This window comes from Acanthochromis polyacanthus, chromosome 4, assembly GCF_021347895.1.
Source record: "Acanthochromis polyacanthus isolate Apoly-LR-REF ecotype Palm Island chromosome 4, KAUST_Apoly_ChrSc, whole genome shotgun sequence".
NCBI lineage: Eukaryota > Metazoa > Chordata > Actinopteri > Pomacentridae > Acanthochromis > Acanthochromis polyacanthus.
In genome coordinates, this window is record NC_067116.1 from 8,046,533 (window position 1) to 8,065,273 (window position 18,741).

Below are 18,741 nucleotides of genomic sequence, written 5' to 3' on the forward strand. Positions count from 1 at the left end.
CCTCTCAAGAGGATTTTTGGAGTTTTTGCTTGTTGATAAGAGTTTGCTGTTCTGAGCAGTTAAGTTTCCTTCTTTTTAGTTTTTTAAATGTACTAATAACTTCTATGATTGTAAGGTCAGTTCAACAGCAAGCCCCAGGAGAAGGTCCCTTTTGCCGGCATCTCCACTTGGATTTCTCCAATGTTTCCTCTCCAGAGGAATTTTGGAGTTTTTCCTTGTTGACAAGAGCTTGCTGGTCTGACCAGATAAGTTTCCTTTCATTTTAATTTTTTTTTAAAAAAAAGTAACATTAACCTCTATGATTGTTACATCAGTTCAACAGCAAACCCTGGAAGAGGGTTCCTCTTGGCAACATGTTCCCTTGGATCTCTCCAATGCTTCCTCTGTAGAGCATTTTTGGAGGTTTTCCTTGTTGGCAAGAGGTTGTTGGTCTGACCAGATAAGTTTCATTAATTTATTGTTTTGTTTTGTTTTTGAGTACTTATGTGTAGCAGTAATCTGTATGATTGCAAGGTCAGTTCAACAGCAAGCCCTGGAAGAGGGTCCCTCTTGCTGACATCTTCCCTTGGATCTCTCCAATGTTTCCATTCCAGAGGCTTTTGTGAGTATTTCTTTTTTAATAAGAGGCTGCTGGTTTGATCAAATTTTTTTCCTTTTTTAAAAAAGAAAGTTTTTTTTAAGTATTACAATAACCTGAATGATTGTAAGGTAAATTCAACAGCAAGCCCCAGGAGAGGGTCCCTCTTGCCGGCATCTTCCCTTGGATTTCTCCAGTGTTTCCTCTCCAGAGGAATTTTGGAGTTTTTCCTTGTTGACAAGAGGTTGCTGGTCTGACCAGATAAGTTTCTTCTCCTTTTTTGTAATTTTTTAAAAATGTAACATTAACCTGTATGATTATAAGGTCAGTTCAACAGCAAACCCTGGAAGCGGGTCCCTCTTGCCAGTATCTTCCCTTGGATCTCTCCAATGTTTCGTCTCTGGAGGATTTTTGAAGTTTTCCTTTTGAAGAAGAGGCTGCTGGTCTGATCAAACATCTTTCCTTTTTTTAAAAAAAAAAAAGCTTTTAAAGTTTTACAATAACCTGAATGATTGTAAGGTCAGTTCATCAGCAGGCCCTGAAACTGGCTCCCTCTTGCTGGCATCTTCCCTTGGATTTCTCCAGTGTTAGCCAGTCCGCTTCCAGGGTTTGCTGTTGAACATCTTGTATGTGTGCAATGTAACATGCAGAGAAGTTTTTAGATTAGGGGCGGCTGTGGCTCAGGTGGCAGAGCCGTTCATCCAATGCAGGACACTTTACCTACCTTACCTCCAGTGCTGCCACTTGCACTGGTGTATTGTTACGGCCACCAGTATTGGTGTGCCGTTCGTTGTGTGGTGGTGTTTTGTTGGGGCCTTCGTGTGGGAGAAATGTTTGTGTGTGGGTTCAGTTGTGACTTTTTCAGAGTCTTTGGAACCCCAGCTGCCAGCCGTTTCAGCTGATGACACACAGAGCTGATCTGCGCTTCCGTCTGGTTCTCCCCGCCCTTCGGCCATCCTGATTGGACCACCCTCCAGCTCCTCCTCCCTGGACCAATCGGAGGCAGCCAGGCACCACACCTGATGACTATAAAGACCCACCATACCATCAGTCGTGGTGGCTGGTGCTTTGACCAGTCCACCCTGGTGCTCTCTGTGTTTCATGGTTTTTGGTACTTTTGTGTGGTCTTTCGGTCTGGAAGCACTTGTGGTTGTGCTCCAGACAACTCTGACCTTTTGTTGGCAGCTTTTGTTTAGTGTGGAGACTGAGGCTCCACTTGTGTAGTTGCCAACTTTGTATAGAAACCACAATGTATGCTGAGCTTTCGTAAACTATGCTCATTATGTATACTGTTTCAGAGGCACCAGTTCTGTTTAGTTTGTTTTGTACACCTTTTGTATTAGTTTTTGTTTCTGGTGGTGGGTGTTGCTTCTGTAGTTCGGTTTGGTTAAGGAGTTTAGTTGTTTTCTTTGTGTTTAGCTTAGTTGTAAACTCTGTTAGCCTTTGTTATGTTTTATTCCGTTCTTTGTTTTAGCAACACCCACTCGTCTTGTGTTTTATTGTCACTCTTTCGTTCCTTTTATTACTAAGCAATAAATCCCTTAACCTAAACCAATAACATCTGGTTATTTTGTTGCATCCAGCCAACCCCTAGAGGTTGGATCGTAACATGTATGAATGTGTATGCTGTGTAATGTTGGTGGTGGTCAGAGGGGTTGTAGGAGTGGATTGGCAGCCAGTCAGTCTGCCCCAGGGCAGCTGTGGCTAAAAATGTAGGTCTACCAGCTATAGTGCACTGCAAAACACTGAAATATAGCGATTAGAAGTAAAAATAAAAAAATAAAACTTAGGCCTACAATAGTGAAAAACCTATACGTTTTCTGGGGTCATAAGTGACCCCAGACAAGTTTCCATTATCCTTGTCACACCAGTTGGCCGATCTCTCCAAAAACTATGAGCAGCTGTCGGACAAGTAGATTGACAAATTCATAGTAGGAAACATTTTTCAGATAAAAGATATAAAAACGGCAAATATAATTATCTGGCTGGTCACTTGAGGGTTAAAGAAAAACAAAACAAATCCTGTCACTTAAATATTGAAAAATAAAAAAAAAATACAGATTTTTTTTGTGTGGACAATATTGACAGTTTGGAAACTTTTTCTTCATTTTTTTGTTCAACCAACATGTAATTTATACTTTAATCTGCAATAAAACAGGGTCCACCTGTAAAATAAGAAATGATTTTCCTGTTCTGAAATCCTTTACATACATCAGTTTTCTCTCACATAACAGCAAATATCAGCACAAAAAAAGATGTTTGCTGATTCAAACACAGTAAAGAAAAGTGTAACTTTATGGTGAAATGCTGCCAAACAACAAATTACTGTTTATATTAGACAAATACACATCTTTGGTGTGGATTTTTTTTTTAACTCTGTCATCCTTCTTCACTGTTTGTTACAGTTTAACATCAAAATGTAAATTAACATTTTTTTCTGTGACTTCACCAAATATCTGTAATTTCAGGAAATGAGGAAAAAAATGTGTAAAATAACATTTACAAAATAATTTATCTTTCAAAACATGACAACCATTTACAAAATAATGATATTTTTGTCACAGATTTTCAATCCAGAAAGAAAAATGGTGAAATTTTATGGTCAAACATTATCAGAGAGCAAATTACAAATAGTAAATGAACAGATTTTTGATTTGGAAACTATTTACAATGGTGACATGTTATTTCTTGTCTTTTTTAACACAGTAAATACATAAATTAATACTTTTTCTGCGATTTTACTTATTATTTTCTGTCAATTATACAAAACAAAGGAAATCTGTGGAACCACTGCTTCAGATGGTTGACCATTAAAATCTTATTTTACAGATATTTGCTGTAATCTGAAAGACAAATGATGCATATTAATGATAAATCATGGTTGAACTGTTGCTTCACACATTTTCACCTGTTTTGTTTTACTCCAGATAACAACTGGTAAAGTCACAGAAAACAAAGTACTGATTTACATCCTGACTGTAAAAAACACGCCACGTTTATAAATTCTGTCCAAATCACAACTGTGTGATTCTACAAATACTCAACTGTTCTGTTCAAATGTTTGACGGTAAAATTACACCACTTTACTTTCTGGGTTGAATCAGAGACAAATGTATTATTTCATGCTCATCTGTTGTTATTTGGAAGAAAAAGTGTATATATTATTGATCATTTATTTTCTAACTGGTACAGTACTGATCTTCCCTGTTTGGTTAAATTACAGACAATAATAACCAATAAAATCACAGAAAAATATCCATTTACTTGTTAATGTTAAACTAAAACAGACAACACAGAAGGAAAAACCTGTACATAAAATCCACATCAAAAACCTGTATTTTTAAAAATGGAAACTTGTTGTTTGACAGCATTTCAGCATAAAGTTACACTTTGTTTTACTGGGCTTAAATCAGCAAAGACACATTTTCATTTTACTCATATTTTCTGATATTTGAAAGGAAAGTTATGTACAGAAAGGATTTTAAAACAGGAATCTCATTTCTTATTCTGTTATTTTACAGATTGTCCCTGTTTTGGAAATTACAATAAATAAAATGACAGATTAAAGTATTGAATTGCATGTTGACTGATAAAAACAGACCCAAAATGTAAATAGTGTCCAAATCTAAACTCAATTGTTGTACAAGTAGTCATTAGTTGTTTACAATGTTTGAGTGTAAAATGACACAAAGTCACTGCAGCCAGAGATACAGCTCTGTTCTAAAAACGAGTTATTCAGCAGCAGATCCTTACCTTGTAGAAGAAACCTTCATCATCCACTTTCCACACTGAGAGCAGATCACTTTCTGCTACAACTCCTTTCCACGTCCCTCCTCTCTCTGTTCAAATCGTTGCTCCACTTGGCAGTAACGTCTCCAAACATCAACCAACATGACGGCAAACTTTGTCCAAAACCAGCAAGAAAAAACACTGTGTCCACCTGCTACAACTTTACCTCCTTCTCATTTAACAAACCTAAACCGCTCCACCAAACTGCTCCATCTATCATCCAACAACAGTCTCAACACTGAAAAAAATGAGTCTTTTCAGTGTCCTCAAACCACACAAACGTTCCCCGTGTTTCTCCTGAAGCCACAAGGATGAAAAAGTTGAGTAAAATCCAGAGAAAAGAGAAAAACTTGGATTTGCATCTGCAGTAAATGACATCCACTGAGTTCTCTGAGTTACTGAGGTCTGAACACTCTGAACCTCATCATGGAGACAAAGAGACCAAATACATGTTAAATCAAAACAAAACATGTTAAATCAAAACAAAACATGCTGAAACTTAACCACTGTGAAAAACCATGACTACCAGAAATATAGACAGATTTTTCATGAGGACAGTGTTGACAGTTTTGACCTGTTTTTTCTTTCTTTTCTTTTTTTTCTACAATCATCATGTGAATTAATACTTTAATCTGCAATAAAACAGGGTCCACCTGTAAAATAACACTGTGAGAAATGATTTTCCTGTTCTGAAATCCTTTACATACATCAGTTTTCTCTCACATAACAGCAAATATCAGCACAATAAAAAGATGTTTGCTGATTCAAACGCAGTAAAGAAAAGTGTAACTTTATGGTGAAATGCTGCCAAACAACAAATTACTGTTTATATTAGAAAAATACACATCTTTGGTGTGGATTTTATTTTTTACTCTGTCATCTTTCTTCGTAGTTTGTTACGGTTTAACATCAAAATGTAAATTCACATTTTTTTCTGTGACTTCACCAAATATTATCTGTAATTTCAGGAAATGAGGAAAATCTGTAAAATAACATTTACAAAATAATTTATCTTTCAAAACATGACAACTATTTACAAAATAATGATATTTTTGTCACAGATTTCAATCCAGAAAGAAAAATAGTGAAACTTTATGGTCAAACATTATCAGAGAGCAAATTACAAATAGTAAATGAACAGATTTTTGATTTGGACACTATTTACAGTGGTGACATGTTATTTCTTGTCTTTTTTAACACAGTAAATACATAAATTAATACTTTTTTTTCTGTGATTTTACTTATTTTCTGTCAATTATACAAAACAAAGGAAATCTGTGGAACCGCTGCTTCAGATGCTTGACCATTAAAATCTTATTTTACAGATATTTGCTGTAATCTGAAAGACAAATGATGCATATTAATGATAAATCATGGTTGAACTGTTGCTTCACACATTTTCACCTGTTTTGTTTTACTCCAGATAATAACTGGTAAAGTCACAGAAAACAAAGTACTGATTTACATCCTGACTGTAAAAAACACGCCACGTTTATAAATTCGGTCCAAATCACAACTGTGTGATTCTACAAATACTCAACTGTTCTGTTCAAATGTTTGACGGTAAAATTACACCACTTTACTTTCTGGGTTGAATCACAGACTAATATATTATTTCATGCTCATCTGTTGTTATTTGGAAGAAAAAGTGTATATATTATTGATCATTTATTTTCTAACTGGTACAGTACTGATCTTCCCTGTTTGGTTAAATTACAGACAATAATAATCAATAAAATCACAGAAAAAATATCCATTTACTTGTTAATGTTAAACTAAAACAGACAACACAGAAGGAAAAACCTGTACATAAAATCCACATCAAAAACCTGTATTTTTAAAAATGGAAACTTGTTGTTTGACAGTATTTCAGCACAAAGTTACACTTTGTTTTACTGGGCTTAAATCAGCAAAGACACATTTTCATTTTACTCATATTTTCTGTTATTTGAAAGGAAAGTTATGTACATAAAGGATTTTAAAACAGGAATCTCATTTCTTATTCTGTTATTTTACAGATTGTCCCTGTTTTGGAAATTACAATAAATAGAATGACAGATTAAAGTATTGAATTGCATGTTGACTGATAAAAACAGACCCAAAATGTAAATAGTGTCCAAATCTAAACTCAATTGTTGTACAAGTAGTCATTAGTTGTTTACAATGTTTGAGTGTAAAATGACACAAAGTCACTGCAGCCAGAGATACAGCTCTGTTCTAAAAACGAGTTATTCAGCAGCAGATCTTTACCTTGTAGAAGAAACCTTCATCATCCACTTTCCACACTGAGAGCAGATCACTTTCTGCTACAACTTTACCTCCTTCTCATTTAACAAACCTAAACCGCTCCACCAAACTGCTCCATCTATCATCCAACAACAGTCTCAACACTGAAAAAAATGAGTCTTTTCAGTGTCCTCAAACCACACAAACGTTCCCCGTGTTTCTCCTGAAGCCACGAGGATGAAAAAGTTGAGTAAAATCCAGAGAAAAGAGAAAAACTTGGATTTGCATCTGCAGTAAATGACATCCACTGAGTTCTCTGAGTTACTGAAGTCTGAACACTCTGAACCTCATCATGGAGACAAAGAGACCAAACACATCCATCCATTCTCTATACACCGCTTTATCCTCATTAGGGTCGCAGGGGGTGCTGGAGCCTATCCCAGCTGACTCGGGTGAAGGCAGGGGACACCCTGGACAGGTCGCCAGTCTGTCGCAGGGCTACATACATAGACGAACAATCACACTCACATTCATACCTCCGGGCAATTTAGAGTAATCAATTAACCTCAGCATGTTTTTGGACTGTGGGAGGAAGCCGGAGTACCCGGAGAAAACCCATGCATGCACAGGGAGAACATGCAAACTCCATGCAGGAAGATCCCAGGCCCATCCTGGGATTCGAACCGGGGATCTTCTTGCTGCAAGGCGACAGTGCTAACCACTACGTCACTGAGCAGCCCGAGACGAAACACATGTTAGATCAAAACAAAACATGCTGAAACTTAACCACTGTGAAAAACCATGACTACCAGAAATATAGACAGATTTTTCATGAGGACAATGTTGACAGTTTTGACCTGTTTTTTCTTTCTTTTCTTTTCTTTTTCGACAATCATCATGTGAATTAATACTTTAATCTGCAATAAAACAGGGTCCACCTGTAAAATAACACTGTGAGAAATGATTTTCCTGTTCTGAAATCCTTTACATACATCAGTTTTCTCTCACATAACAGCAAATATCAGCACAATAAAAAGATGTTTGCTGATTCAAACGCAGTAAAGAAAAGTGTAACTTTATGGTGAAATGCTGCCAAACAACAAATTACTGTTTATATTAGAAAAATACACATCTTTGGTGTGGATTTTATTTTTTACTCTGTCATCTTTCTTCGTAGTTTGTTACGGTTTAACATCAAAATGTAAATTAACATTTTTTTCTGTGACTTCACCAAATATTATCTGTAATTTCAGGAAATGAGGAAAAAAATGTGTAAAATAACATTTACAAAATAATTTATCTTTCAAAACATGACAACTATTTACAAAATAATGATATTTTTGTCACAGATTTCAATCCAGAAAGAAAAATAGTGAAATTTTATGGTCAAACATTATCAGAGAGCAAATTACAAATAGTAAATGAACAGATTTTTGATTTGGACACTATTTACAGTGGTGACATGTTATTTCTTGTCTTTTTTTAACACAGTAAATACATAAATTAATACTTTTTTCTGCGATTTTACTTATTATTTTCTGTCAATTATACAAAACAAAGGAAATCTGTGGAACCGCTGCTTCAGATGGTTTACCATTAAAATCTTATTTTACAGATATTTGCTGTAATCTGAAAGACAAATGACGCATATTAATGATAAATCATGGTTGAACTGTTGCTTCACACATTTTCACTTGTTTTGTTTTACTCCAGATAATAACTGGTAAAGTCACAGAAAACAAAGTACTGATTTACATCCTGACTGTAAAAAACACGCCACGTTTATAAATTCGGTCCAAATCACAACTGTGTGATTCTACAAATACTCAACTGTTCTGTTCAAATGTTTGACGGTAAAATTACACCACTTTACTTTCTGGGTTGAATCACAGACAAATGTATTATTTTATGCTCATCTGTTGTTATTTGGAAGAAAAAGTGTATATATTATTGATCATTTATTTTCTAACTGGTACAGTACTGATCTTCCCTGTTTGGTTAAATTACAGACAATAATAACCAATAAAATCACAGAAAAAATATCCATTTACTTGTTAATGTTAAACTAAAACAGACAACACAGAAGGACAAACCTGTACATAAAATCCACATCAAAAACCTGTATTTTTAAAAATGGAAACTTGTTGTTTGACAGCATTTCAGCATAAAGTTACACTTTGTTTTACTGGGCTTAAATCAGCAAAGACACATTTTCATTTTACTCATATTTTCTGTTATTTGAAAGGAAAGTTATGTACAGAAAGGATTTTAAAACAGGAATCTCATTTCTTATTCTGTTATTTTACAGATTGTCCCTGTTTTGGAAATTACAATAAATAAAATGACAGATTAAAGTATTGAATTGCATGTTGACTGATAAAAACAGACCCAAAATGTAAATAGTGTCCAAATCTAAACTCAATTGTTGTACAAGTAGTCATTAGTTGTTTACAATGTTTGAGTGTAAAATGACACAAAGTCACTGCAGCCAGAGATACAGCTCTGTTCTAAAAACGAGTTATTCAGCAGCAGATCCTTACCTTGTAGAAGAAACCTTCATCATCCACTTTCCACACTGAGAGCAGATCACTTTCTGCTACAACTCCTTTCCACGTCCCTCCTCTCTCTGTTCAAATCGTTGCTCCACTTGGCAGTAACGTCTCCAAACATCAACCAACATGACGGCAAACTTTGTCCAAAACCAGCAAGAAAAAACACTGTGTCCACCTGCTACAACTTTACCTCCTTCTCATTTAACAAACCTAAACCGCTCCACCAAACTGCTCCATCTATCATCCAACAACAGTCTCAACACTGAAAAAAATGAGTCTTTTCAGTGTCCTCAAACCACACAAACGTTCCCCGTGTTTCTCCTGAAGCCACAAGGATGAAAAAGTTGAGTAAAATCCAGAGAAAAGAGAAAAACTTGGATTTGCATCTGCAGTAAATGACATCCACTGAGTTCTCTGAGTTACTGAGGTCTGAACACTCTGAACCTCATCATGGAGACAAAGAGACCAAATACATGTTAAATCAAAACAAAACATGTTAAATCAAAACAAAACATGCTGAAACTTAACCACTGTGAAAAACCATGACTACCAGAAATATAGACAGATTTTTCATGAGGACAATGTTGACAGTTTTGACCTGTTTTTTCTTTCTTTTCTTTTTTTTCTACAATCATCATGTGAATTAATACTTTAATCTGCAATAAAACAGGGTCCACCTGTAAAATAACACTGTGAGAAATGATTTTCCTGTTCTGAAATCCTTTACATACATCAGTTTTCTCTCACATAACAGCAAATATCAGCACAATAAAAGATGTTTGCTGATTCAAACGCAGTAAAGAAAAGTGTAACTTTATGGTGAAATGCTGCCAAACAACAAATTACTGTTTATATTAGAAAAATACACATCTTTGGTGTGGATTTTATTTTTTACTCTGTCATCTTTCTTCGTAGTTTGTTACGGTTTAACATCAAAATGTAAATTCACATTTTTTCTGTGACTTCACCAAATATTATCTGTAATTTCAGGAAATGAGGAAAATCTGTAAAATAACATTTACAAAATAATTTATCTTTCAAAACATGACAACTATTTACAAAATAATGATATTTTTGTCACAGATTTCAATCCAGAAAGAAAAATAGTGAAACTTTATGGTCAAACATTATCAGAGAGCAAATTACAAATAGTAAATGAACAGATTTTTGATTTGGACACTATTTACAGTGGTGACATGTTATTTCTTGTCTTTTTTAACACAGTAAATACATAAATTAATACTTTTTTTTCTGTGATTTTACTTATTTTCTGTCAATTATACAAAACAAAGGAAATCTGTGGAACCGCTGCTTCAGATGCTTGACCATTAAAATCTTATTTTACAGATATTTGCTGTAATCTGAAAGACAAATGATGCATATTAATGATAAATCATGGTTGAACTGTTGCTTCACACATTTTCACCTGTTTTGTTTTACTCCAGATAATAACTGGTAAAGTCACAGAAAACAAAGTACTGATTTACATCCTGACTGTAAAAAACACGCCACGTTTATAAATTCTGTCCAAATCACAACTGTGTGATTCTACAAATACTCAACTGTTCTGTTCAAATGTTTGACGGTAAAATTACACCACTTTACTTTCTGGGTTGAATCACAGACTAATATATTATTTCATGCTCATCTGTTGTTATTTGGAAGAAAAAGTGTATATATTATTGATCATTTATTTTCTAACTGGTACAGTACTGATCTTCCCTGTTTGGTTAAATTACAGACAATAATAATCAATAAAATCACAGAAAAAATATCCATTTACTTGTTAATGTTAAACTAAAACAGACAACACAGAAGGAAAAACCTGTACATAAAATCCACATCAAAAACCTGTATTTTTAAAAATGGAAACTTGTTGTTTGACAGCATTTCAGCACAAAGTTACACTTTGTTTTACTGGGCTTAAATCAGCAAAGACACATTTTCATTTTACTCATATTTTCTGTTATTTGAAAGGAAAGTTATGTACATAAAGGATTTTAAAACAGGAATCTCATTTCTTATTCTGTTATTTTACAGATTGTCCCTGTTTTGGAAATTACAATAAATAGAATGACAGATTAAAGTATTGAATTGCATGTTGACTGATAAAAACAGACCCAAAATGTAAATAGTGTCCAAATCTAAACTCAATTGTTGTACAAGTAGTCATTAGTTGTTTACAATGTTTGAGTGTAAAATGACACAAAGTCACTGCAGCCAGAGATACAGCTCTGTTCTAAAAACGAGTTATTCAGCAGCAGATCCTTACCTTGTAGAAGAAACCTTCATCATCCACTTTCCACACTGAGAGCAGATCACTTTCTGCTACAACTTTACCTCCTTCTCATTTAACAAACCTAAACCGCTCCACCAAACTGCTCCATCTATCATCCAACAACAGTCTCAGCACTGAAAAAAATGAGTCTTTTCAGTGTCCTCAAACCACACAAACGTTCCCCGTGTTTCTCCTGAAGCCACGAGGATGAAAAAGTTGAGTAAAATCCAGAGAAAAGAGAAAAACTTGGATTTGCATCTGCAGTAAATGACATCCACTGAGTTCTCTGAGTTACTGAAGTCTGAACACTCTGAACCTCATCATGGAGACAAAGAGACCAAACACATCCATCCATTCTCTATACACCGCTTTATCCTCATTAGGGTCGCAGGGGGTGCTGGAGCCTATCCCAGCTGACTCGGGTGAAGGCAGGGGACACCCTGGACAGGTCGCCAGTCTGTCGCAGGGCTACATACATAGACGAACAATCACACTCACATTCATACCTCCGGGCAATTTAGAGTAATCAATTAACCTCAGCATGTTTTTGGACTGTGGGAGGAAGCCGGAGTACCCGGAGAAAACCCATGCATGCACAGGGAGAACATGCAAACTCCATGCAGGAAGATCCCAGGCCCATCCTGGGATTCGAACCGGGGATCTTCTTGCTGCAAGGCGACAGTGCTAACCACTACGTCACTGAGCAGCCCGAGACGAAACACATGTTAGATCAAAACAAAACATGCTGAAACTTAACCACTGTGAAAAACCATGACTACCAGAAATATAGACAGATTTTTCATGAGGACAATGTTGACAGTTTTGACCTGTTTTTTCTTTCTTTTCTTTTCTTTTTCGACAATCATCATGTGAATTAATACTTTAATCTGCAATAAAACAGGGTCCACCTGTAAAATAACACTGAGAAATGATTTTCCTGTTCTGAAATCCTTTACATACATCAGTTTTCTCTCACATAACAGCAAATATCAGCACAATAAAAAGATGTTTGCTGATTCAAACACAGTAAAGAAAAGTGTAACTTTATGGTGAAATGCTGCCAAACAACAAATTACTGTTTATATTAGAAAAATACACATCTTTGGTGTGGATTTTATTTTTTACTCTGTCATCCTTCTTTGTTTTTTGTTACAGTTTAACATCAAAATGTAAATTCACATTTTTTTTCTGTGACTTCACCAAATATTATCTGTAATTTCAGGAAATGAGGAAAATCTGTAAAATAACATTTACAAAATAATTTATCTTTCAAAACATGACAACTATTTACAAAATAATGATATTTTTGTCACAGATTTCAATCCAGAAAGAAAAATGGTGAAATTTTATGGTCAAACATTATCAGAGAGCAAATTACAAATAGTAAATGAACAGATTTTTGATTTGGACACTATTTACAGTGGTGACATGTTATTTCTTTTCTTTTTCATTTCACACCCACCATAATGAACAGTGTAAGGTGTAACTCTCATATTAAAATATATTTGGTTCATTTGTTAAGCCCTTCTTACTTTCCTACTAAAAAGCACTTTGTCACAATGACTCTTGTTTAAATCTGCGATATAATAATGGCGGTTTGGCTTTTCATCAGCCAGTGTAACACTGTTCTGTCAAATGAGATGCAACGACAACAGAGTAGTATGCCTCTCTGTCATACAGAAAACAAAACTGCAACAGTAACCACGACACAACTTTTGAGTCTCTATCGCCTAGTTTCCAACAGTGCAAAATGTTTTATCACCAGATTGTGTCCCATGGGCTTTAAATTATATTTGATGTGATATATGATATGATAAATACACTTCCTTCCTCATAAAACACTTAGAACAGAGCTGTATTCAAAGTTTGTATCCTTCTGTGTTTAGCCCCATGTTTGTTTGCACGTTATCTTCTTTTATCCTGCCTCGTTCAGTAGAATATTGATCAAGACAAAAATAAAAAGATCCACTTCGGCCATATTGTTATTATTAAAAATAGGTTCGTCATCAGGGCCATCACTCTGTCCCCTGGAAATGAATGTTAATTATAGGATGCCTCACAAGTATGGAAATATGTGTGTGTGTGTGTGTGTGTGTGTGTGTGTGTGTGTGTGTGTGTGTGTGTGTGTGTGTGTGTGTGTGTGTGTGTGTGTGTGTGTGTGTGTGTGTGTGTGTGTGTGTGTGCTCAGGTGCTGGCTATACTTGTGGGGATCAAATGTCCCCACAACTGTAGGAAAACCGAAAACAATGTCACTTGTGGGGACCTCATTTGGGTCCCCACAAGTTTAAACAGTGTTTTCTTGGCCATGTTGTTGTTACTGAAAAAAGTAAAAGTGCAAGAACGTTTCTTTAGGGTTAGGCATTGTTTCGGTCTGGGTTAAGGTTAAGGGGTAAGGGTAAGGGTTAAGGGTTAGATATGAATGGGAGTCAATGATATGTCCCCACGGGGATATAAGAACCAGTCGTGTGTGTGTGTGTGTACAGTATGACATACTGAGGAGAAAGCATCACGACGATCAGAGTACAGTTGTCTGTCTGTCTGTCTGTCTGTCTGTCTGTCTGTCTGTCAGCAACATTACTCAAAAACGGACTAACGGGTTCGGATGAAATTCTCAGGGAAGGTCAGAAATGACACAAGGACCAAGTGATTACATTTTGGCAGTGATGCAGCTAATAGTCTGGATCCACGGATTTGTTAAATATTTCTCTATCATTGCGAGATCGTGGCATGGCATCACTGTAACCATGACAACAAGTGAACACTACATCAGCTGGCTGCTGATGATCACATGATTGTGATCCTCCTACAAATTGACCACTGCAAACTTATCAGGACTTATCCGTTTGAAATCATACAAGGAGCAATTGATTAAATTGTGGGCATGTTTCTGAGTCCCATCAATTCCGCTACATATTTAGATCATGTGATTCGGTAATCATACATAGTGTACACATGCAAACCACACATGTGTACTATACAGAGTCTAAAATGAATTCCTCCCATAAACGCTACCGTTCAAAAGTTGGTCACTTTGAAATGTCCTTATTTTTGAAAGAAAGGCATGTTTTTCCAATGATGATAACATTAAACGAATGATAAATCCAGCCTAGACATTGTTAATGTGGTAAATGACTATTCTAGCTGCAAACGGCTGATTTTTAAAGGAATATCTCCATAGGGGTACAGAGGTACATTTCCAGCAACCATCAGTCCTGTGTTCTAATGCTACATTGTGTTAGCTAATGGTGTTGAAAGGCTCATTGATGATTAGAAAACCCTTGTGCAGTATGTTAGCACATGAATAAAAGTGTGAGTTTTCATGGAAAACATGAATCCACCTGGGTGACGCCAAACTTTTGAACGGTAGTGTAAATGTAAAACAGTAATTGTCAAACACAAGGGAAATGTCAGTGAGACTAATTGGGACACGGCAGTGAAATCAATCAGTTGCCCAACAACTAAAGACAAACAGCAAACAAATAACTGGAAATGTAACAACACTGAACAGCATGGGCGTAACCACCATCTCTGAAGTGAGGGGGACAAATTTTTCAGAGCGATTTATCATTCTCTTACATTTAATTGCACCGTCCTTAGTGGCTAAAGAACCACATAATCCCTAACAGCCACAGTACAATACCAGGGGACCAACTAGGCTAGTTCTTTAAACTATAAAGTATAAAACTTTAAACTATAAAATCTAAAGTTTTAGTGGCCAAACTCCAGTTGAGTTGACAACAATGTCCCTTGAACATCTACTGGACGAGTAGCCAAAGGTGCCAAACACTGAACATGAAATGATCAGTACTGCCTGGTTTCTCCCTGCAATAGATATCTTATTTTCAGGAAGTTATAATCTCTCCTTACCTGTAAAGACCCTACATCCTTGTCCCTGCTGCTGGCCTCTGATCCATCTCTTCCCTGACTCTGCTCTTTCTGTTATGGCAATAAACATAAAAAATGTGGTAAGAAAAATTCTGAAATAGCATTAGGAAGAGTAAAAATTGCAGTAGAATTTAACCTCAAAATCACTTTAACCCATAGATATATATTTTTTTCTCAGCCACTTATATATTTTTTTCACCTCTGCAGACCCTGCATGGTCAACATTACTGCTGGCCGCTGCCTCTGGTCCATCTCCTGCCTGACTCTGCTCTTTGTTATGGAAATAATCATTAAAAAATCTGAAAATCAAAATTCTGAGCTAGAATCTGAAAGAGAAGCAGTAAAAATAGTTGTAAATTTAACCACTTTTATACCATAGATGGCCTATTCTTTTTTTTTCCTCCCTGACTCTCCTCTTTTGGGACCAAAAGACTTAAATACATGGAGAGCAATTGTGAGCACATCTTCTGCCCAGAAATGAAAGAGGACTGGGTTTATTCCAAGAATAAACTAATTAGCAAGTAATGTAACAGAGACAACCACATTTAAATTATTGTTAACTAGCTTAACATATTGATATATTTCCACGTTTTACCTTGTCATCATTTAGCTAACAAGTCTAACATTGTTTGCATCCAACAAGGTCACACAACTTACACGGTTTGTTTGGAAAAAACTGTGTAAAATTTTTTGCTTCTTGCTGGTTCTGGCTGGTTTGCTAAACATTACTCCAGACACACGTTCAGCACTGCTCAGCACAGCAGCACGTCTCCTGTGGAACACCTGCGTTAGCATGCGCTCATGGTGCATTCAAAGACGGCTCGGGAAAACACGTTACTGGATGCTCATAACGGGTTTTGCTGTTGTAACGGCTGAAAAAAGTGCGGGGGACAGAGGGGACAGATGTGGAAAGTGCGGGGGACATATCCCACGCGCACCCCACGTCCGTTACGCCCATGCTGAACAGAGAAAATGCTAAACATGAGCAGTGCTTTTCAGGGAAGTCCCCACATCGGGTCATAACTGCAGTATCAAGCATTAAATGTGATATGAGAATTCCCCACTGTACCATCATTGAAATCATCCCGCAGTATCTTCAGAGTGTCTCCTCTTGAATTTCCAGAAGGGGCTGTGTCAGTCATTACATTCCGTGTTTAAATGAAATGTCTGCCAAAGGGGTGAACAAGTGCAGCCATCTGTCATCCTGTAATCGGCCATGATCCCAGATGTCAGGAGGAAGGAGGTTTACCTTTACTGCGGTCACGAAGGAAAACAGTGACACGTGAGGATGCACGTTTACACATGCATGTTCCATGCACTGACTGTAGGTAAAGGTCATGTTATGCACACCTGTGAGCAGAGGCTTTTATTACCTTTTGCATTGTGTGTTGTATGTTGACATGTTGCAGCTCAGTTCCTGAGTGTTTTGAACGAAAGCTGTAATTCAATACTGACTCCCTGAGCTGACCAGAGCTGCTTGCCTTTTGGTATATTTCAGGTCTCTGCTGAGAAAAACAGTAGAAGAAAAAAACTTCTGATTGGAAATGACATACCAGTAAATAGACAGTCCACTCAGTTCTTCCTGTAATTATCCTTTTCACCACTAATGTCACTATATACACTGTTTCCCATAAAGTTAAAACAATTTTGTTTTTAGACACATTCCTCTTTTTATACACATCAGTAATCACTTTTGAGCAGATACAATAAATTACATATCCCAGTCCCAGTTACCCAGGTGAAACCAATTCAAGCTGAACAAGTGTTTGCCCTCCCCAAAAAGGAAAGACATTCGCTGTGTTTTCCTTTTCCTGCTTTAAGTTTATGTCCATGTTTTCAGAATCGGATATATAATTTAAACAAATTTGACACAGAAGTTCCCAAGGCTATGTCTCATCCGACACAACTGGTAATACGCCAAAAAGGGCTTGCACTCCAACAGGACGGACACAAACAAGACAACATTGCTGTTTTCCATGGAAAATCGCAGAGTGGTCTGTAAAGTCCTCAAATGTGATCGAGAGGAGGGTCATTTGAGACCATGGAAATCTCCAGGATGACCACAACTAACCACCAGACAAGATGATTGGCAACTGCTTTTTCTGTGACGTAGAAATCTGAAAATGCCAGTGAGATGCCTTGGTTGCCTGTGGAGAAGATACAATGAAAGTCTTTTTGGGAGGACAGGAACTAGAAATTGTCTCTGAATTCAAATATTTTGGTGTCATACTTGATTCCATTCTGAGTTTCAAGAGCCACATTAAAAAATATTTTAGAGGAGCAGATCTGAGAACCCAAGTGCAGACACAGATCAGGCAGAGGACCACTCCAGGTCCTCATCCGAGAGGCTGGGCCAGCACATTCACATTGCTGCTATCAGACTTGCTACTCGGTCCCCTACTTGACGTATGCGCGCCTATACGTCGTACCCCCAAAAAGAATCCCCTGTAGCTACCCTCTGTGCCTGTCTAAATTTCTAGTGGCGAATCAAAGCTGGAGCTTCATGTCCACACCTGTTTCCATTTACTGCAGTGAAGCATAACAACATATAAACAAACGAGATGACAATAACCATTGTATTAAAATAATGTCATATTAAATGAAAATGGGGGGGGTATCCATAATCCTGCACAATATTACTGCTGGTCCCACATATCACTGCACAAGAATTATGCTTTGAATCAGGTACAGTTCACCATTTCTATAGGCACAGCCTTGTAACTTTTTTAACAACCCTCGTGCATGCGCTGACTGGAAAATGGAGAGCAGGTAAAGTGGGTGTGGCAGAGAGGTAACTGGAAGAGTAGAAATCCAAAGACATCTGTGGATGGATGGACAAATGCAGGAGCTGGGAAACAACGAACACTAAACAGGGCTCAGATGAAAACTGTTACAAAGATAATGAAAACTCTTGGACTATTTTATAATTTGTTTTATAATCCGTTACACTGACCCCTGATGGAGACTCACATGCAGAGCAATGACAACACGGCAACAGAGTATAGGCAAGACAAGCAATTTATTACAATAAAGACGAGGCACAAAACTCAAAGGACTACAATACGAAGTCAACTCAAAGACAAGGAACTGAACTGGAGCCAACTAAGGCAGGCCAGGTGTTTGACCGACATGGATTCCGATAATTAAAGGAGGAAGCGGAGATGATCCTGGTAAGCAGCAGGAGCAGGCAGGGGGTCCAGACTAGAAGGCAAAGAGCAAGAGGTTAGAATGAGGTTGTCAGGAAAGGGAGCTAGACTGAACAGGAGTCGGAACCTACTGAGGCTGCTCGACGGTCCAACGCTGAGTAGTGTGCAATTAAGATGCAATTATCGAGATCACTCCCACCTGCTCATACGCCAGTTCCTACCGAGTGCATTGGATACACCTGCCCAGCTAGCCAGGTTGCACACACCCAAATGAGGAGAGAGGAGAAG